General features: G+C 41.5%; 1 long non-coding RNA gene across 1 annotated transcript in view; it reads right to left on the minus strand.

Annotated features, from left to right (window-relative positions):
- LOC309503668 overlaps positions 1 to 23422 on the minus strand; it is a 34413-nt gene that overhangs the window by 10259 nt on the left and 732 nt on the right. Inside the window, exons 2-3 of the long non-coding RNA XR_014207800.1 lie at positions 23012 to 23070; positions 22670 to 22855 (exon numbers count right to left, since the gene is read on the minus strand). This is a non-coding gene — a long non-coding RNA (uncharacterized lncRNA). The remainder of the gene's footprint in view (positions 1 to 22669; positions 22856 to 23011; positions 23071 to 23422) is intronic.

Raw genomic sequence — 23422 nt, forward strand, 5'->3', positions numbered from 1 at the left:
TTTGTAGCAATATTATTTCAAACATAAATCATTTGTGGCGAGAGGCGAGCTGAAGACAAGGGTTTATAATTTGTAACGTTCAGCATTTTTCCCGTGGTTTTTAAAAGCATTGGGCTTCCACTTGTATATCTTTGCCTGGCCAGCAATATCCCCTACGTAATTTAAAAACAACAGCGTCTGAGAGCCGCCGGGCAGACAGGATCAGCAAGTCAAACAAAGCCTTGAGCCCCCAGTGCCCCCTCGAACCTGCTCTTATTCAAACAGCCATTAGCATTTCCGCAGTGGTAATGACTGGAGCTGAGAAAACACCACGGAAAAACTCACGGCTCACTTCCCACACAGTCACACACACGCTTACTTAACTCTCTATATAGGGAAATACCAGTGACTTCTATAGATTTTTTTTTTTTTTGCCATATTTATGAGAATACTAAATAAAGACACTATTTAGTATACCATTTTCAATTTTTATGATGTTCCCAAAACTGTTCCTTCAGATATAGCTGACATTTTTTTAGCAGATGTGTCCTCAAAGTATGCCATGAAAAACATTTCTTAATAAAGCATCTGCTAAATGAATAAACGTAAAAGGCAAAGTTAGAAACACACCCACACTAATATACATCCTCTCTTGTGGCGTTCTCAAGGGTAATGCTTTCTGTTCACTGACAGTGTTCTTAGAGTTCATTAAGCTTTTGGAAAAGGAACGGGATATTACCATTTGATTTAGAAACGGATATGGCAAATCCACTCAATACAAACTCTGATGACTAAGATTGACCGCCCCAATAATCCTCTGAAATGAACTGTTATATTTGAGATTTGCTATGGCACAGCTCCAGCGTACAATATATAAAAACAAATTTTAAAAAGTTGTAAATATAACAGATTATTGGTGTATGTTTTACAAGAAAATACTATTTCAGTCTTTCTACTTCAAATTTTTATTTCATGTTTCTACACACACAAAAAAATGATTCATTGAATTTAATCAAATTTTTTATGGTAAGTGGCACATAAGTTGCACACAATTGATTTTAGCTACATTTAAACAAATGTATTAAGTTGAACTTATAAAATTTTAGTTCAACTTAATGCATTTGTTTAAATGTAGCTTTAATCAATTGTGTGAAACCACTTACCATAAAAAAATTGATTAAATTCAACGAATCATTTTTTTCAGTGTACTTCAATGTTTCAATGTGCTACTTGCTATCTCTTTTGTAAGAATTTACGAGCGATTTCTAGGTGAAAAACTCTCCAGACCAGTTTAGACCTGCTGCAGTTTATAAAACCGACAACAGGTGTCACTGCTAATTTAGGTCCCTTAACCCAAAGCAGGGCTGACACTTAAGTTCACAGGACACACATTTTAACATTTTATACTTAATGCCAAGATTGCCTGCTGTGGGCGTATTGATGTTTGATGTGGCATCCTCAGACACACTGTTAAAGGTTATTATCATATTGGCTATTATACAGGAGTTTAACTTTAACACATGCAGAAACAGAAAACAGTGTCGGGCAACCTGTAAGACGCAAATACACATTTCTTGATCAACCATCAACAGGCATCTCCTTGATCAGCCATTTGTTGTTGAGCTGTCTTCAGATTTCACTTTTCAATTATTACAGTGTCTGTTTTCACACTTCAGACTTGCAGAGGTGATTGATGTACAGTAGAGTGTGGGAAACTAATCAAAAGGTCACAGCCGTGTGTTGTGAACTTTTAAGTCCTCCTACCTTAATGAAAACATTTCATTTAAACTAGAAAAGGAGAGATCTGTTCAAAACACTAGTTGTGAGAGGCCTCATTGTCTACTGCCTATCCATAGACAACTGCCTTCTAAAGCAGCATAACGGAAATTAAACCTCATAAAAAATTATTCACATGTTGCTAAACTAATGACATGATAACAAATACATAGTACTAATAAAAACAAACATTGAAATTAGGGATGCATGAGATCAGCACAATCTCGGCTATCGGTAAATATTATAGGTTTTTCTTTTAAAGATTTATTGCGTCAGTCGATACTGGATATTTAATTGTGCGTGCTTATTTCTACTACTTTTCTACTTAGATTATGTTTCTCATCATCTAACACGGACTTAAAGTTAATCTTTAGAAACATTAATAATTTAATAACACTGTAAAATGTAATATTTAGCAAATCTCAAAATGAATAGGCCTATCCATTTCTAAAATGCCTAAATTCCCTTAAATAATTTTTAATGTTAAATAATTTCACTCATGTTCAAGTTGGTCACATGAATTTGTGCACTGACCAAAAGAAAGATGCTTGTTTTGAAAGTGGCTTTCAATATAGGAAGACGCATATAAATCATGGTTATACACACAGTGAACTCAAACTGACACTTTGTAAAGACGGAATGAAACGTTGCATGGACATATGCTCAAAGGAATCAATAGGAACATGAGCGCTCGACTAATGGCTCATATGTACATGATTAGAGAAATGTAATACTGTCTCAAGGGTTTCATGCCTTGAGTACATGAATGAAATGGAGAGTGTTAATGGTGTGAGATGCATGTGTGTGAGGTGTGCTAGTGATATACTCACAAGCAGCATATATAACAGCATAAAGGGGAAGACCGTAGAGGACAGATGGTGCATTCACTCACACACACACACTGGTGGCAGACAGGTCTAGGGCTACAGATGGTGACATCACAGTGGGGGTGTGAATGACAGAAGCCTTGCAATGAAGGAAAGTGGAAGAGAGCAGCGTATTGAGAACCATGTTCATATTTGAATCTGTTACTATATTTGTGTGCTGACTAATACTGGTTAATAAAACTAGTTCAACATGGAAGTTTCAAGCCAGGCTGGATGTTATTTTGAAAAACTTAAAACTTTCCCGCACTTTATGGACAGATTTTGCTAGTCAAGCTTCAATTGAAAAACAATTTCACCGTATAATGCATGTAAATGACTTTACTTTTGTTAAACATTTAATATTGAATTATAAATTAATTACCCAATGATCTTTTGCCATCATATATTGATTTATGGGTGTTCTCAGTGACTTTTGTGTGTGACACTTGTGCTGCAGCTGTAGCACAAAAATCCAGCTTTGCCATTACTGTATTTTAGATCAAATAAATGCAGGCTTGGTCAGCTCAGCATGACACTTTTTTCACCAAAAATGTTTTTAAAAAAATCTTACAGACACTTACAATCTTACAGACACTTTTTCTGTCAAACTAACAATTCTGAAAACTGAAATCATATTATGCATTCAATTACACATTGTGTTATATACACTTGGACACACAGATGAAGACTGTAGCTCTACACAAAAAGTACAAGTGTTGTCATGTCATGCATTTCCATGCAGATTTGCAGGTTTTGTTCAATATTACGTGTGTGTCATTGTCTGTTCTGACTTCACTGTCAGTTCTCAGGTCCCTCCTTTTGTATAACTTCCTTTAAACCACAAAGGCCGGGCTATTTTAGCACACACCGACCTTCCTGAATCACATATAACACTGCTTGACCCTCCCAACACAGGCTGACAAAAACACATTTGGGGATTCTGTCCAGTTTTCACTATCATAACACTTTCAAAACACGATGCACAGCACATAAACATTTGACCAACTCCAAATATCATAATTCAGAAATATAGAAATCTGCATAAATGAACTGATGTGAGACCTAGGCCATGCAGCAAACAAATGCTGCTATAAAATATATGCAAAATGTCAACTTCTGTTAGAGCTGACTGTGATACCTATCGGCTGTGTCTTTGTGATTATCCATAGTTTTGGAGACTGCACTTGCAGCCCATAGCTTTGGCATATGTCTTTTTAAGACAGGACAGTGACTCTGGAGTGATGGTTGGTGATGTAATGGGTCGGGAGGATATACCGTGTGTGTGCTGGATGGACAGTACGTTTGTATTCTTTTTCCCACAGCATTCTAAATCTGTGACTATTGTTCTGCGTGTGTTTGTGTGTGAGAGAGAGTGTTGCCGTCTCAGGCGATGTAATTGTGTGTTTGCTTGTTTCTGTCTCTTGTTTGTTGTGCATGCTATTATCATTACATCACATCACACCTCTGTCTTTCTCTCAAACTGTGATTCTCCATTTGTCTTTCTGGCTTGCATCCAGTAATTAAATAAGCACATGGACCATATGATGGTCACACAAAATGACAGAAGACTCTTTTCCTTCCAGTAATTTTTCCCCACTCTCTATTCTATGTACAAGAGATTCCCACCATGAGACACAAAGCAGCTGTAAACAATAGCAAAAAGGAAACAATAGATGAGTGTGTGTGTGTGTGTGTGTGTGTGTGTGTGTGTGTGTGTGTGTGTGTGTGTGTGTGTGTGTGTGTGTGTGTGTGTTTGGTTTATATTATATTGTGGGAACAAAATGTCCCCACAAGGATAGTAAAACCTGAGATCACCTCCATTGTGGGGACCAGCCAGCGGTCCCCATGAGGGAAATGGGTTAATAAACATAGTAAATTATATATTTTTGAAAATGTAAAAATGCAGAAAGTTTTCTGTGATGAGTAGGTTTAGGGGTAGGGTTAGTGTAAGGGGACATAATATACAGTTTGTACAGTAAAAAAAAAACATTAAATCTATGGAGAGTCCCCACAAAGATAGTGAACCAGACGTGTGTGTGTGTGTGTGTGTATGCGTGTGTGTAGCAGTCATAAATGTTCTTTGGATTGATTGCTGGAGGAACCTTTGAAGGTGTAAGGTAGATCTATCTATATGAAGTTCTCTTACGAGAGGTCTCTCGTACTGCGTAAGATATCTTACGCTAGGGGAAAATCCTTTTCCGCGAGATATTGAAGCCAAAAATTATCCTTAATTTTGTAATAATGCAAAACGCGTTGCAGCAGCAATGCAGACATAGGCGAGACAGCTCGCGCGCCTATTGGCTGCTCTGCGGCAACTGCAGCAGCCTATCGAGCGAGGCCTGGCGTGACGTCAGACCCAATCAGGGCACTTCGCGCCCGCTGCGTCACGTCCCGCCGAAATGGGCGTGGTCTAGGCCTATAAATATCGCTCGCAGGCAGCTATTATCTGATTTTTCATCCTTCAAGCGAAGCACACGCATCGCTGGAGCTGGATTAGAAGCCGCGCCGTCGAGAGAGAGCACCTTCAGCGGGACGAGTCACTGAAGTCGCTGGCCGCGCCGCCTTCCTTGCCTTCCTGCTGCGCTTTCCGGCATTATATCCTTTCTCTGCTACTGTGTTTATGTATGTGTGTGTGCTCGCCGCCGCGACACACACTCCCATTGCACTAAAAGAGCTGGGCGTCTTTTTCAAGACGCCCCTTTTCCTGATCACGCAGCTCTCGCACTCGCTGACGGCGACTGCCCTCACTGCGAGTTAGGTACTGCCTATGGTGACTCTGAGGACTCACCTGGCATCCTTCTCCGAGACTGCTCCTCCGCCCCCCCCCCCCAACCCGCAAAGCTTGCCGGTTCGCCCGCTTGCCTTGCCTGCTTGGGGGACGATACCTGTTCTCCCTTTGTTCGAGCCGCGCACACCGCGCCGCTCACAGAGGATGTCAGGAGCGGGCGGTCACGGGGCTAGCTTTCTCTCTCCCTCTGTTCAAGCCGCGCAAACTGCGCCGCTCACAAGGGAGGCTGGAAGCGGACGGTCGGGGTTAGTTTTTCTTTACGTTATAAGAAAGCTACCCTGCCTTCTGCGCCCCATTCATGCGTCACTCACCGGCGAAAGGAGAAAGATGTGTTTTTTAGTCCCTCCGAGGATGGACTGACCTTCAATTTCTCATACATATTCCCAGTTCCCTGATCATGCGACTGGAAATATCAATATTGCAGCAGGCGAGCCTGTTTTAATACAAGCGCGCCTGCAAGCATACGCCGAAGAAAGCATGTGACGCTCTTATATGCTCGTGCATCCGAAAACCTTTGCGTTCCCCCCCTGTGGCTCAGTGGCGGAATCATTGGTTTTTCCCACGAGAGACCGGAGTTCGAATCCCGGTCTAGCGGCAGTTAAAATTATGCCGCCAATGCTTCGCTCTGTCAGTTCCCTGAAAAGCGACTGCAGACGTGCATTTTGCAGCCAACGAGCGCGTCGCACAACCCGCTCGCCTGCACCCAAACACCGTTTCTATGGTTTCCGTGCGTCACTGGCGAAAGGAGAAAAGAGCGTTTTCTGGTCCCCCCGCGGATGGACCGACCTCGTCTTTCTCGTACATTTCTCATTCCCCTCTGAAGTTCGGGCGACTGGAAATGTCTGTATTGCAGTGAGCAAGCCTGTTGTAATACACGCATGCCTGCAAACAAACGCCAGTACGTTGACGCTCTCTTATAATACTCGCGCTAACTGAGTTACAATGTGTCTCCCCCTGTGGCCCAGTGGCAGACTCTCAGGTTTTTGCACGCGAGAGACCCGCGTTCGATCCCCGGGTCTACCGGCAGATAAAATTATGCCGTCAATGCTCGCTCTGTCAGTTCCCTGAAAAGGCGACTGCAGATGTGTATTTTGCAGCCAACGAGCGCGTTGTACAACCCGCTCGCCTGCACCCAAACACCGTTTCTATGGTGTTCCGTGCGTCACTGGCGTAAGGAAAAAAGGGAGTTTTTCTGGTCCCGCTGCGGACGGACCAACCTCCTTTTTCCTATACATTTCCCATTCCCCTCTGGAATTCAGGCGACTGGAAATGTCAATATTGCAGTGAACAAGCCTGTTGTAATGCACGCAGGCCTGCAATAAACGCCAGCATGTTGACGCTCTCTGTTTCTATGGCAACTTCTCGCTCGTTCAGTTCCAGTAAATGTGACTGTTCCAGTGTATCCTGCAGTAAACAAGTCGGTTCTGTCACCCGCTTGCCTGCACACAAACGCCGTTTTTACGGCTACCCAGATAAATCCCATAAGTGTGAATTTTTTCTGGTGTCCCGGCCACGGCCGATGGTGCTTTATGTGTAAGAAGAATGCCCACTGCCCAGTGCCCATCTCTACACACAAGCACAGCCCGTCACACAGGGCTCGCGCACATGAATCGGCTCAGACCGATTGCGCTTCAAACATGGTGAATGTGCCCACTAACACCACGTTATGCATGTCTCACGGTTTCTGTAAAAACGAAACCAACGTGCACTCGCTTCACGCAAGCGAACGATGCTTTCGGTGTGATAAATGTGCCCGCTGTCCCGCGCCCACATCCACACATAGACATGACAGTTCCCACGGGAACCGCCCAGCCCTCCCCCTCGCGGTTAACCACTGCAGAGGAGTCGAGCGCGGGCAATCTGCCCGCTGTCATCAGCGCGCCCCATGCCTCAAATGTCACGAGCGACACGCTTGTGTTACAGCACACCGAAGCTTCTCCATCGCTGAGCGAGCGGAGCGCGCTTCGTATTCGACCCCTAGCTATCCATGCAGACGCATGGGCAAAGCTACCCGGGGTTTCGAAGTGGGTGCTGAACATTATAGAAAGAGGCTATTCGCTGCAGTTTCGCCGACGCCCTCGCCGCTATGTGGCGCGCGTCGAGACCACGGTAAAAGCAGAAGTAGCACATCTACTTCGAGCCGAGGTGACGAAACTATTGAGCAAAGGGGCCATAGAACCTCTCTCTCAAGATCAGAGCGAGGGAGGGCTATACAGCAGATACTTCCTGGTACCGAAAAAAGACGGGGGTCTCAGACCCATACTAGATCTAAGGCAACTGAACAAAGTGCTTGTGAAGCGACAGTTCAGGATGCTCACGACCAGGCAAATCCTTGTGCAGATTCGCCAAGGAGATTGGTTTGTGTCAATAGATCTGAAAGACGCGTGTTTTCAAATACAGATAGCGTCACGTCACAGGCGATATTTGAGATTCGCCTTCGAGGGCCAGGCATATCAGTACACAGTCCTGCCGTTCGGTTTGTCCCTAGCACCCCGTACATTTACGAAGTGCATGGATGCGGCGCTCGCACCCCTCAGAATGAGAGGCATGCGAGTGCTGAACTATTTGGACGATTGGCTGATTCTAGCGCAATCTCGCGCAGTGCTCATAGAACACACGACCATTTTACTCGATCACCTCGAGGATTTGGGTCTGAGTGTCAATTGGGCGAAGAGCTCCCTGTCTCCCAGTCAGAAAATATCTTTCCTGGGCACAGAACTGGACTCACTATCCATGATAGCGCGACTATCACAACAGCGCGCGGTAGACATTCGACGCACAGCGAACTCTTTTCGCTGCGGCGCGTCTGTCCCGCTCAAGAGATTTCAGAAGATGCTAGGTCTCATGGCCTCAGCATCGTCAGTGCTCCAGCTGGGTCTGCTCCGCATGCGCCCGCTGCAGTTTTGGCTGAAAGCGCGAGTCCCACGCGAAGCGTGGGCACCCGGTTTGCTTCGCCTCAGGGTCAATCAGAAATGCGTTACAGCTCTGAAACCCTGGAAAGCGAACGACTGGTACCAATCAGGTGTAAGCCTGGGGACTTCCTCGAGGGTGAAAGTGGTGTCCACGGACGCGTCCACCTCGGGATGGGGAGCGCTGCTCGAGGGCAGACCGTTCTTCGGCCAGTGGTCAGAACGGGAGAAGCTCCTGCACATAAACTGCCTCGAAATGCTGGCAGTAGACAACGCACTGACGCGTTTTTGTCCCCAAATAAAAGGTCACCACGTCTTGGTCCGTTCGGACAACATGTCTGTGGTGTCCTACATAAATCGCCAGGGCGGCATCAGATCCGAGAAACTGTACAGGCTGGCAGAACGCCTCCTGGTATGGGCTCAGTGCAACCTGCGCTCGCTCAGAGCAGCGCACGTGCCAGGGATCATGAATATAGGACCAGACAGACTGTCCAGGAACAATGTTCCGGCAGGCGAATGGTCTCTACACCCACAGACAGTCCAACTGCTGTGGAAGAAATTCGGCAGAGCGGAAGTGGACCTGTTTGCGTCTCAAGAAAACGCTCACTGTCAAGAATTTTTCTCCAAGAGCAGGAGCGCGCTGGCCCATGTGTGGCCCCGCCGCCCGCTCTATGCTTTTCCCCCCGTCTCTCTCCTGCCTCAGGTGATAGAACGGATCAGGGAAGAAGGATGCTCAGTACTGCTGGTAGCACCGTTCTGGAAAAACCAACCTTGGTTCCCAGCCGTGATGCAGTTAGCAAGTACTGCCCCGTGGCCAGTACCAGTGAGGAGAGATCTCCTCTCACAGGCCCGCGGCTCGATCTGGCATCCTCACCCGGAACTATGGTCCCTTCATGTCTGGGCCATCAACGGGTACATGTTGGACTCCCTAAAGGAGTATTAAACACGATCACGCAGGCTAGAGCTCCGTCTACAAGACGACTCTATTCTTCGAAATGGTCAGTGTTTTCGGGCTGGTGCACAGCCCGTGGTGTGTCACCCACAAACTGTGATGTGACGGTGGTGTTTTCCTTCCTACAAGAGCTGTTGGATGGGGGCAGGGCCCCCTCCACGCTCAAAGTTTATGTGGCGGCTATAGCAGCGTTCTCAGAAACAACGCTTGGTCAGTCAATAGGAAGGAACGATTTAGTCATCCGCTTCCTTAGAGGAGCTAAGAGACTGAATCCTCCCAGACCTCCCTCAGTCCCCGTATGGGACCTTTCTACGGTTCTGGAAGCCATGAAAGGTGCGCCATTTGAGCCTTTACAGTCAATCGATTTGAAACACCTGTCTTTCAAAACGGTGTTTTTGCTGGCTCTCGCTTCAGTGAAGCGCATAGGGGATCTGCACGCGCTCTCTGTGAGCGCGGCGTGCATGGAGTTTGGGCCCAATGACTCAAAAGTTATACTCAAACCTAAGCACGGTTATGTTCCAAAATCCCTCAACACACCGTTTAGGGCGCAGATTATCTCTCTGTCAGCCCTACCGGTCCCTGATGAGGAAAGAGACGCGAGCCTCCTTTGCCCAGTCAGGGCATTACGAGCTTATGTGTCTCGCTCGTCTGTTTTCAGACAGACGGAACAGCTCTTTGTTTCGTTTAGCGGACGTTCTAAGGGACTAGCCGCGTCGAAACAGAGCCTATCCAGATGGATAGTTGATGCTATAGCGCTGGCATACGCCTCCAAGGGCATGCAGTGCCCTTTGGGTGTCAGAGCGCATTCCACGAGAGGCATGGCCTCTTCGTGGGCCTGGTCAAGTGGGATTGCCTTGCAAGATATTTGTATGGCGGCAGGCTGGGCCTCCCCGTCTACATTTATAAGGTTTTATAACCTAGAGGTTCCCGCCCTGCAGGCCAGGCTGCTGTCGGTCTAAACTACCAGTATTATCTGACCTGATGCGTTCAGCTCAGAATGCTGCGTTTACTGAGCACAGCTCAATTTTCGACAGTTTAAAGCTGGGCAAACTGTGTAAGACCCACATTTTTTCCCATCAGTTCAGGCCGTACCCCGCCCTGTCTGTATGATGAAATTTGCGTCCCTTCGACGCTACTTTATGTGGAAAAGTGAGGCTGCACCCCTCCTTCTTCCCCGACTCTCTGTGAGTTCACTGAGTGATTGTGCACTATATGTACCCCGGGCTTTCGCCCTTGGGTCTTTGGTGTCAGATCTCAGCATGCACGGCGTTTTACACTGGGTCCCCTAGCGTAAGATATCTTACGCAGTACGAGAGACCTCTCGTAAGAGAACGTACTCGGTTACTAACGTAACCTCGGTTCTCTCTAGAAGAGGGAACGAGTACTGCGTATCTTGCCGTGCATGCACACGCTCTGGTTGCTTCGATGATGAAAAACCAGATAATAGCTGCCTGCGAGCGATATTTATAGGCCTAGACCACGCCCATTTCGGCGGGACGTGACGCAGCGGGCGCGAAGTGCCCTGATTGGGTCTGACGTCACGCCAGGCCTCGCTCGATAGGCTGCTGCAGTTGCCGCAGAGCAGCCAATAGGCGCGCGAGCTGTCTCGCCTATGTCTGCATTGCTGCTGCAACGCGTTTTGCATTATTACAAAATTAAGGATAATTTTTGGCTTCAATATCTCGCGGAAAAGGATTTTCCCCTAGCGTAAGATATCTTACGCAGTACTCGTTCCCTCTTCTAGAGAGAACCGAGGTTACGTTAGTAACCGAGTACGTTTTAAGTAGAAGCATCTTTTTTTTTTTTACATGCACAAGTCACCTTTGCGTCTATTAGGTGTTTTTGTTTTCATCTGAAAAAAGTAACAGAACTTTTTGGGGTATGTAATGAAACAAAAAACAACCTTTTTAAGATGTTCATCAGATGTTTATAATAACACTTTTCTAAATGATGCACCCTTTAACAGACATTGTAGCACATGTGCTTACTTGGAACGATGCATAAAATGGGGAAGGTATAAAAAATCTTCCAGCAAAAAATACAAATAAAATCTGTTATACAATTGTGTCTCAGTATTTAAAAATGTTTAATAATGAAAATAAAAGCCACCTTTGTGCAGGGACTTTCCTTGTGACGTTCGAGCAGAAAGCCCGGAATTGCTGCCACAACGTAAACGCACAACTGGTACAGTGCTTACAAGAACTCATTAAATAGTACTGACACATCCATTTTACACTGGACAGTTTCCTCAGGTCAGTAAAGTTCAGCAAGACTGCAGCTTAACAGTCGCATATCTTCTAACACAAATCAAATCAGAGGTTGATTAAAAATTAGATAGTCTGTTTACGAAATAAAGATCTCAAACAACAAAGAATTTACTACAGTGCTTGTGAGGTTCCTCAAACATTACATTTTTAATAATCTTTGTCAACATTTTCTGCAATTAATTCAACTTGAACTGCCTGAGTGTAAAGTTTAGTCTTAGGGGTGCAATTCAAAAATGCGTTATGTTTGAACGACCCCTTAATGGGTTTGGCCTCAGACAACAGAAAACGTAAATTTTCTTATAGGAAACAGCAATCAAGTAGGCTATATTATTTAGTCTTATTTTAATCAACTAACATGCCACAATATAGATATTGTACAACTTAATCACATACCCTTTCAGTCTGTCCTCAAGGCCCTCATGTTGAATATATGTGTGTGAATGAGTGTCAGTGTGTTGCCATTTCTGTACTTTGCATATCTTATCAACTTTGACTGGTGGCAACAGATGGCAGAGATCACCTGTGATGAGAGTGTGTGAGAGTGTGTGAGAGTGTGTGACAGGCAGATGGGGAACGTGAGCAACTGACTGAGCTACACACAACACAGGAATGTCATCTATTGATGATAATCATAATTATCATTAATTATTTTTTAAGAAAATGCAGGGTTTGAGGGTGTTAAGTTACTGAGGGCAACAGGGGATCCTGATAAATTCAACACACACAAAAACTCATCTATAATTTGTGTTTGAATTTGTCTAATCTCTATTGTTGCTGTTGTCAGATGGGTCTCATTTTAGCATGGCACATTAGATTGAACAGGTGTAGATGTAGTATGTGTGTGTTGCACTGGAAAAGATAAAACTGTTATCTGCTGCAGATACGTGGGAACGAGGGGTGGGAGAATCCTACGCAAATGAGCCCAGTTCAGGGAGGAGAGTGTGACTGAGGGTCACATTCGGGTCAACATCAAGTCACTATTACCACCCACTTCTAGTTTAGATGGATGTGTTTGTCCATGCATGTGTGTGTATCTGTGGTAGGGCTGGAATGCTACAGTTGTATATGTAGGTTTGCAAGAAAGAAATAAACACACACACACACCCACACACACACCGGCAGCAGCTGTCTCACCCCATGAATTGCCACCTACATACTGAAGGTCTGGAAGGTCAGAGGTGCTCACACACTTAAACTACTCAAAAATATCAGCCAAAGTATCTCACTTCTTCTACACCAAACTCGAATCTCTAAACACAAGCTGTCTTCACCAAATGCCTTTGTTGCTTTCTATTTTTCAAGTTTTCAGAGTATTTACAAAGAAAAAAGTATTTCTTGACCGTTGAAGTATGTTCTTAAGGTATGCAGTAGCTATGCAATTCATTGCTTCACTTTATTAAGTTAAATCATGGTTATATAGTACTTATTTATTTGTTTGAATTGTTTGAATTAAGTTAAATTGTAGCCAATTTAACTAAAACGAGGGAACAAATTAAGTTTTAGGAACAAGTCCTTAATTTGAGTTCAATATATCTTGTAGTCCCCCTGTGTGTCATGTGCAGGGCTCCGTAATGCATTATAGTAGGACAAATACATTCCCAGACATACTACATCCATCATGTTGGCACTGTCCTTTGACCTGTATGTTCTTTAAGCTATGATGTATGATCAAAATCTGTGAAAATAATTCACTCGGTCGCTGTTAAATAAGTACACTTGAAAGAGACACTCAGCTCACAGTTTAACACCATTTTTTTCTTCTTTCTTTTCGAATCTGTCAGCTCTTCAGTTCATGTGGTCTTACGGGATAGAAATGTGTCCACTATTGCACTCTTCAGAATGATTGCTGTATTAAATATCTTTAATGAATCTTTTTATAGATGTATTACTTATGGCTGCTCTGCTGTTTGTGAGCGTGTATAATACAGAGTTGGTGTCAGAGCGGTGGGTTAAAGGGCATCCTTTAAAGTGATCAAAAGAGTGTCGCGGAGAGTGTCAGCGCTAAGCAGCTCCGTGTCACTGTGAGGTGATAGAAGGTGAAACTTCTCACTCCTCCATTTAGAATGTAAGTGTCACATTGACTCTCAGCCTTAATAGAGCTGTCAATCACACCTGACCCCAGCGGTCAATAACTAGACCACGGCATGAGCGGCTCACTCAGGGACCAGTTGAGCTTGCATTCATAGACACATACAGCAGAGTTAAGAATTGACAATTAGTTTATTAAATTTTTTTAAATCATGTAAAACATTAGAAAGATTCATTTATGTTCAAAATAATGGTAGGATAAATTCTTGTTTAATTATTTTCACCATGTACTTCAGCCCTTATTGTCTACTGAAACACACAAACACACACATTTACTTTGCTAAATGGTGACATTCCATAGGCTTCTATTGGATTTTATATACAGCTAGCTAGCTACTTTCCTCATTTTTACAATTAAGTTATTCATTTATTTTTATACAATTTTTACAAATGAGGACATCCCCAAAAGAGGATTTGGGAGGGTTTGCCAGATTTAGCTTCCCCAAAATATGGTATAGGCATTTAAACACACACATGATTGCGTGTGAATTCATTCTAGTGTAGCTGTGGTTTTGAGTTACTAAGAAATGTATTCTAGAACTTATCAGTTTTTAAGCTATTTTATTGATAAATCACAGAACAGTGTTTACAAATTTCTGAACTACTGAATGTTTTGTGTGCACGTGATCTGCCTGTATAGTGCGAGCTACTGTCTGCATGTGTGTGCGTTACAATGCAGCACCGCATTCGTTTAGAAAGGCGATTAAAACGTGCATTCACCCAATCCGTTTTGAGCATCCAGATGGTATAATCAAACATATCTTTTTGAACGCTCTCTGGGTATGCATTTATTCGTCATTTTGACTGTTGGAAACAGAGCTGGACTTCAATGATTTCTTATCCAGTTGCGCCATTTATAGGCCATGATCACCTAGTAGTCGTCAAGCTTAAAGCATCAATGGCAGAGCATTAAAGTCGACTAGTCTGTGCAAACCCTAACACACACACACACGCACACATATCAATTTCCATGTTTCAAGCGATACAATAAACCTAAGTCTTTCACCATTTTCTTTTCAGACTTATAGTATGATCCACCCAGAGCAAAACCTTCAAGCTTTGGAGAAGAAAAAAATTGACAATAAAAAGTTTGTGACACTATTACCTCAAGACAATAGCACACATACACCTACAGATACACAGCTTCCAACTGCTTCTCAGATCATAACGATATTCATATGAGTGTTTGACATGAGCAGACATGCATGTGCAAATGCAAACCCCAGCCCACTTTAAAACCCTGATTCATTGAGCGTCAGTGAGACGGACGAGGTGAGAAACAAAAGGGTGGTTTAGTGACAGTCACACGCACACGCCGCATGAAAAAGGGAATGGAGACTGAGAAGGCAATGGCAAACTGTGCGCCGGACAGCCGAGGTGATGGATATAATGTATCAATCACATCTAACTGTGATGCAGGACATCAGTCAAACATGAGGAACTTTCATTGTGCGTGTGTGTTTGTTGTACAAAGAGTGTGGCACGGTCCTAAGGGGGTCTTTAAGGATGCAGGGAATGAGGCTAACAGGCATTTAAAAAGAGTTTGATATTGCGTCACAGTATTCATTGTCCACACGCAGTTTTCCAGTGTTCAGAGTCCTTTACAAACTCTTTTGGCGATGGCTATCTACTTTATAGTATTTATTATCGAATATTTGTAGAAGTACATACATTCAAATAGTTTTCTTGTGGAACACGACTAACGAAGAGTAAGTATTTCCGTTTGAAATGCTGCGACTAATTAACATATACAGTATGATCTTTCCAGTCATTTGTATAGTAGCCCCTAAAGTAAGGGGAAAAAACAGTGACACTTCCATATGCTCACATGAAAATGTTTGCAAATGCAAGACAAACTTCTGTGGTCATTTGTTACCGTTATCTGGTTTATGTCTACTTTTACCCATGGCAACGCAAAAGTTTTCCCATGCATGTAAGTGCAAACCATGCAAGTTTTTTTGTGCACACTTCCCACACTTACTTCTCGCACTACTTGATTCCTAAAGATTATTTGAATCAAGACTACCTTGATTCAAATAAAAAGATTGCAAATTTTACTTTATGGGATCTGTACATTTGTGATAAATGGACAAGGACTTTTAGAAATCACTTTAAATCCAACTGGCACAATCATTAAAACAAATTTGTGAATCAGTTCAATTGATTCGTTTAAACAACTTGAATCAAAATAACAATTCACCCACAAATCAGGCAAATCACAAATTGACTATAAAATCTAGCTGAAGAAATATGTTAGAGCAGAGAATAACTAAACGAATGTGTTTTCGCTAATGAAACTTCAATTACTTTTTTAAATACTTTTCCAGGAGTGTAAAACACAATTTCAAAAGCCTTTCATGGCTGTGGAAAGTTCAGGATATATCCAGAACACTACAAATTATCCATGCTTTTCATTGTGTGGTCTGTCGTGAGGATGTTTGTACAGTTCTGTTAATAAATTATTCTGACCATCAAAACATATGTAAGTAATGCATGGAAGCACATGTGTGTGAGCTCACACATACACAAAGGTGACGTCAGCTTTAGAGCCTCTTGTTTCTTTCCTTGCAGAACAGTCTCTCACGCTCGCTCTCTCTCTCTCATGATTATTCATTCTGTCATTCCAGCTTCCAGTCTCAAGACTCAGTAACAGGAAATGGCCATTGTTTCTAGATCAGGTAAAGAGAGAATGGGACAGAGAGTGAGATGAGGAGAGGAGGTCTGGAGCCGTGATGGATGTGGCTCTTTTCCTGCAGGGACTTTCTCAGGCTCTTTTTCCTGTGTTGCCAAAGTCTCACTGCCTGCCGTTTTCTTTTCTCAAGGATCTTTTCGTTGAGATTAAACAATTAAAAAAAGGGAAAAGGAAAGAGAGAAGGGTTAAATAACTTGTTTTTTTTTTAATAAACAGAGGAATCTAGCCTATTCTTCCTTCTTACCAAGAGAAACGAGAGAAGGAACAGAGTGAATGAGACAGACCTGTACATTTCATCTGTGTCCACCTTTAAGGTCAATCGAATACTGCAGAAATGACCTTTCACCTCTTTGCTTGGCCTGTCATAGCCTTCCATCCATATAGCCGTTTATTATGAAAGGGGGTCTTAGAGCTCAATGCTCTTTGACAGAGAGCTCTCTAACTCTCTTCTTTCTACAATGACAGAGGCTTTGGGTCCACGTCTAATGGATTTAATGGATTGGATCCATATTTAAACTTTTAACACTTATGAAGGGAAGTGTGTCACTAGCTGCACCAAACAGAATTGCAATCTGTTTGTTTGAAACATAACAACATTGGCTAAACCACTGACAGGGGTTGACTGGACACTGTTTGGCCGAACAATAGAGGATGTGGGGGTTGTCTTGTTTGCTGCTGCTAGTAATTGGGGAAGCACTTTAACTAGATTCTTAAATTGTTTATGAAAGTTAGCTCTTGTACATGCAAAACCCATTGCCACAACTCTATGATGTTCTGGGTGGTTATTATGTGGTTGCCAAGATGTTCTGAGTGGCTTTGGTGTGTTTCTATGTGGGTCTAAGAGCTCATCCACAAAAAGCAAAAACATGAGACGTGGGCAGTGGAATGGGGAAAAAGGCAAGGTCTTGAGACGCGTTTTTTAAAAGTTGAACTGATTTTAACTTGAGCGCTGAGTTTTTAGAACGCAGTGTCATGCACGAGACTCTACAATAGACGCAAGACGTGAGCGCAACAGTCATACACATCCGTCTAGCACGTGTTTTCATTGAAAAACAATGGAAAATAGCGCGTTGGAATGGAAAAATGCGTTCTGTGTGAACGGCCCCTGGGGGTGTTGGAATGGTTGCTTATACTGGCCAAAGATCCCACCAGCAAAACTCTGTCTCTGTACTGAAAACATTAATAAAATACATTTAGAAAATAATGTGTACAATTCCATTCAAAAGATTAGTTAATTTAAGTTAAATTAAGATTCTTATGCTCACTAAGGCTGCATTTATTTGATAAAATAATATTGTGCAATATTATTACAATTTAAAATAACAGTTTTGTATTTTAATATATTTTAAAATGTAATTCATTCCTGTGATACAAAGCTGAATTTTCAGCAGCCATTACTCCAGTCTTCAGTGTCACGTGATCCTTTAGAAATCATTATACTATGCTAATTTGGATCTCAAAAAAACAATTATTATTATTATTATTATTATTATTATGTTGAAAACAGTATTCCTGCTCAATATTTTTTGTGGAAAATTATTCTTTTTTTTCAGGATTCTTTTATGAATACATAAGTTCAAAAGAACAATATATATATATATACACACACACACACACACACATATATATATATATATACACACACACACATACATACATATATATATATATACACACACACACATGTACATTCGTACACAGTATGCTTTGTATACAGTATATATTTTTATATACAAGCAAAATAAAATACATTAAAACTGAAATTTGCTCAAATGAATCAGCACCTAATCGAAAGCAAGTCAAAATCAGAATTGACTCTCAAAAAAGAACTTTCAAATTAGAATTAAATCAGTAAATTGATATCCAGCCCTACCCGTAGCCACCCTTCAACCTAAAATGTCAAATGGGACACAATAAGGTCAGATTCCACATTCAACAACTTGTGTGAGACCTCAAGCATAAATCAGATCAGAACACACCATTTGGGACAGGTCCTAAAACAGGCAAACATAACAGCACGATGTGTATATGTGACAAATTTTAATTCTTAGGGTGAGAAGTTTGTTCAAATCACTAAGTATGAGAAATAAAAAAAGTTATGGAAATTGTTATACAATGTCAGGTATACAGTTTTAATGGTGCCTAAAGGAATGATATATCTAGAGTTAACAAACAACTGAAGCATGTCGGCCTGAAAAGCTTCTTGAATTTCCATGAAACCACACACACAGACACACAGTAAGGTGACTCTTTGCAGAACCAACCCCAGGAGACTTTAAGAAGTCGGTGACCAAGATCAGTCCAGTGACCAACAACACTGGAGCTATAGCCGGTATATGACCCTCCCCCGCTCAACACACACACACACACACACACACACGCTGCATGACGGGTTAAAGAAATTCCTCCTGAGAGCCTTGTTCTCCCTCTCTCTCTCTGTCTCAGCTCTTTCTCTCCTTTCCTCTCCTCAATGGCCCTTTGTGTAGGGGCCCTTGGGACATCAACATGACAATGTGCCCCAGCGGTGGGATCCTGTGTTTGTTAAGTGCCCTCACCCTCAAGAGACAGAGGCTACGGCCAACTGAGAGGAGAGGTTAGCCAGAGAGGAGAGGCCATCTTTGATCAAACGAATAAAAAAGGGGGAAGAAAGAGCGCAGCGACTTTTCATTAACTCGAGTAGCATGAAGGCCATTCATGTTGGGAGAGCGGGAAAAAGCAGTGGTATTATCCTGCTCAACTAATCATTTAAAGATGAGGTTAATATGTTTGAGAATTGTAAAATGGCTTGATTGAAAGAGAGTGGTCTGGCCTAAGGTAGCAGTGACGTCTGTCTTTTGTGTGACGTTATTCCACTGGAAGGAAATGCAGTGATTCTTAGTGTAGCAGCTGGAAGGTAAGTCATTTAGTTTGATGCTTATTGATCATGTCTGACACATATAATACTGATTGACTTCCTCTGGCAAACAACAGACAACAGTTTGCTTGTGTTCATGAATTTAACACAAAAAAGTCGGCTTCTTCCTCAAGTAAAAACAAATCCCTAACATCTACCGCTATTACAATGTTGCTTTTCAGGAAGTGAACATGCTCTCTCTTTCTATTAGCTTTTCTGAATATTTACGTTTTTTAACACACCAGGGTGACTAGGAGGAGCATGAAATTGTCCAGCCATGACTTCCTGTTCCACAGGAGTAGAAATATGAGGAAACACAAAGACCAAATTCCCTTAATCATTCATCACAATGAGTAAAACCAAAGAATATAGTTCTGATGTGCAGCAAAAGAGTGTTGAGTAGAAATTGGCTGTAATAGAAAGTGAATAGAAAGTGGCTGTAAGAAAATATCTACCGCATTGAAAATCCCCATTTCCACCATCAGGGCAATAATTAAGAAATTCCAATCAACTAAAGATGTTACAAGTCTGCCTGGAAGAGGACATTTGTCTACTGTATTTCGTCCTAATGCACAGTGAAGAGGAAAGTTCGAGTGACCAAAGACTCTCGAATGATCACAGCTGGAGAATTGCAGAGATTAGTTGAGTCTTTTGAAAATAACCAAAATAGCACATACATCACAAGTTGTTTGGGGGGGTTTCAAGAAAAATCCTCCTCGCTCATCCAAAAACAAACTCCAGCATATTCAGTTGTCAGACATGACTGGAACTTCAAAAGGGACCAGATTCTATGGTCATATGAAACTTAAACACTAAAAAATAGCTTTTTGTCAGCAAACATACTAGATGGGTTTGGTGTTAACAGGCATAAAAAAATACCTCATGTCCACCTATATACTGCTGGATCTTTAATGTTGTGGGCGTATTTTTTTGCTGGAGGTCCTGGACATCTTGTTCAGATACATGGTATCATGGATTCTAGTAAATACTAACAGTTAAAAAATCAAAACCTGATGGCCTCTGCTAGAAATCTTATAATGGGCCGTGGTCGGATCTTGCCGTGGTTGGATCTTTACTTCAATGAAAGGTTAGAATTTTGTGATTTTTTTTAATGAAAGACCAAAAGGATAAACAATGCAGATTTATTTTCACAACCTCCTTTGCTCATATTTACAATGGGTGCCAATATTAGTGGAGGGCACCGTATGTGTGACCCATGACCTGGAAACCGAGCTTCAATCATATAATCAAGTGCCTAAATATATAAAGGACAGTTCACACAAGCCTGTATGCCTTTCTTCGTGTTTTGGAACACGAAAGAAGAAGGGCTGGGTGGTAAAGATCATGGTGATAATTAAATATATATATATTTATAGAGATTTTGCTATATTGTTTATTTTGCTGTACATATCTGTCCAGCGCAGTACTAATTAAAGGGATAGTCCAAAAATAAAAATGCAGTCATTATTTACTCACTCTGGTGTTTTTCTAATGGAGTATGACCTTCTATCTTTGTCAGACTACAAAAGGAGAATATAATATAATGCCATTATAGAATATAATGGCAGTGAATAGTGACCAGCTTTTAAAAAAAGATGCAGAAGCATCAAAGAATGATCTCATGCGACTTGTGCCTTATTTTCCTAGTGTTCTGAAAGGAGGGTTTGGTGAGATAGAAAGCAAATTTTTTATTATTATTTTGCGCAAATCCTGACTTTTGGTCTGCACTCCAGCTTGCCCAAGAAAAGCACACAAGCACAACATTTCGAAAAATCAAGATGAATCAAAACACTAAACTGGTACGTTACGTTAAGAGCTATAAATAAACTAGCATTATTGAGAAAATAAAACAGAAATACTTTTTTCCCCCTGTATTATTTCTTTCTTAATTTTAATGCACAAAATTTTAATGATTCATAATTCCAAACCTAATTTCATTTATTGGCCTGCCAAAATATGAGAGAAAGTAATTTCTCTCGCTCTTATCTTGACTGGATTTCCTAACAGAGTCACCATGGCTTTGCTCATGTGTGTTTTAAAATAGCCCTGGCTAAATATTTTTAGCCTGTAGTTTTTCAGAATAAGCAACTGCCTGTCACAATGCTCCCCTGGAGTTCAAATGGGATTGAACCTAAACTTAGAATGACCATTCTGTCAGCAAATTCTGACAAAAATAAAGTTATGAATTGGTCTTCATATAGAGCTAGGATAAGCTTATCTCTCGAGGAAAACAACAAAAAAGGACAAGCAGAATGGAACAAGAAAGATTTAGTCAAAAACAACAAGCCAAGAAAATTATTATTCTTTTCTGGAACGTATGGTAGACCTAACCAGGTTGTTGCAACTAAGCTGTTGTTCTAATGTGCACAGATCACCCATTAGAAGGCCCAAACAGAATCTGTTCCCAATGAACTCTACAAAAAGCTCTGCATTCTTGTCATTCACAAAGTTCCACATATTGCACCACTTGCATGCTTGTCTTTTATATTCTGGCTAATTTTATTATGATTTCAGCTACCAATAAAAGTGTGGAACTCTCAGCTCCATTTGACACATTTTACAATGTTTATTGCCACTCAGCCTCCCCAAAAATCAGCGCAGACAATGCAAAAAGGTCTGTAGATTTCGTTCTGACCTGCCCATTAGAGAATAGCTTGCTAACCTGCAATTTCAAACTCTTAACATCTGGAAAGTGGCTATGTTCAGAATAGCATACTACCATACTACTCTTCCTACATTTTCCAAATTATGCAGTATACTATAGTAATTTGCTTGACTAAGCCTATCATCTCCACTGTGATGGATGAACTGTGTAGTTAGTAATATCTACTGTGATCTTTTTCTTTAGTTATTTGATTGCCTTATGTCAAAAGACAATTTTCAGTAAAATGTAATTAAAATGCCAGATTTATTTCCAGGATGGTAACTGAAATGTCACTCACTGAATTAAATACGCAATGTGATGAGGTCATATGATTGCACACTACTGTTTAGTGTGGAATAATGCCTACAATTTCACTACTTTTTTTAAATAAACAGCATCCATCTTATATTCTAACATGGAAGTAAGTTATTTTTTGTGAATATGCGAGATTTCTGATTTATTCAAAACAACTAAAAGAATAACAAAGTGCAGTAAATGGTAAAAGAAAAAAAGTGCTACAAACCTGTGTGTTTCTAATTATGACAATACATTAAAAATAATGTGGCAAAAATACTAGTTTACATGATCAAGCAGCATAATGAGCTGTTTTGTATACGCCTAGAAGGGGTGGATGACACCGGAAGCCACATTCAATTTACAAATGCCTGCGCCTGCTCTCAACAGCTTAAATAAATAATATTCATACTCTAGAGCAGAGGTCTTCAACCCTGTTCCTGGAGACCCACACTGTGTTCGAATGTGCCTACTTCCTTATAGTAGGCTAAAATCAGTATGTGAGAGTAGGTGAAAAGTACCTGGATGACTTCCTACTCCTGTGCATTCGATGGACACTTTCCTATCCCATGAGGCCACGGGAAAGGATTTGTGAATTTGCAGGATGATGAGACTCCAGGAGGAGGGTTGAAAATCTCTGCTATAGAGAACTGCTGATTACATATTTTTGTGGGCCAACCCAGAAGTTAGCATCACCCTGGTTTCATCTGCAAAAACACAATCTAATGTTTATGAATTTTGAAGTTATACAATCACTAAAAGTAAAAAGCTAACGTAGACTAGTTAGTTAGAATAGTTTGAAAAGGCCCAATTATCAACACAAATGAGGAAGTAAACCCAGAATAGTGAGTAGATAAGCTTACCTATTCGGCTTGATGATGTTCGCCTCTATAGTCCCATTTGGCCACTTGTTGGCAACCACCTTTTTCAAAAAAAAAAAGAAAAAAAAAGAAAAAAGTTAAAGCTTTAAATAAATGACATGGGGTTTACTGGTTTATTTTATGTCATTGAATAAAATGTTAAGATATTTTGCGCTTGTGTTAACCATAGACTATATTTCAGGCATTTAAACCAAAAATCTATTTAAAAACTCTCTAGATGTGATAGAATTTTCATACATATATGCTATGATATTCTATGCAGTTTTATAGTATAAATATTTTAAAAAGAGTTCACACTGAAAATTCCAAATAAGAAAAAGTGAACTTTAATTACCATGACGATGCACTAAATTAACCGACAAAATCAAGTGGAATGTTGGACACTTCATGCAC

The sequence above is a fragment of the Leuciscus leuciscus genome, assembly GCF_965113295.1.
Source record: "Leuciscus leuciscus genome assembly, chromosome: 7".
NCBI lineage: Eukaryota > Metazoa > Chordata > Actinopteri > Cypriniformes > Leuciscidae > Leuciscus > Leuciscus leuciscus.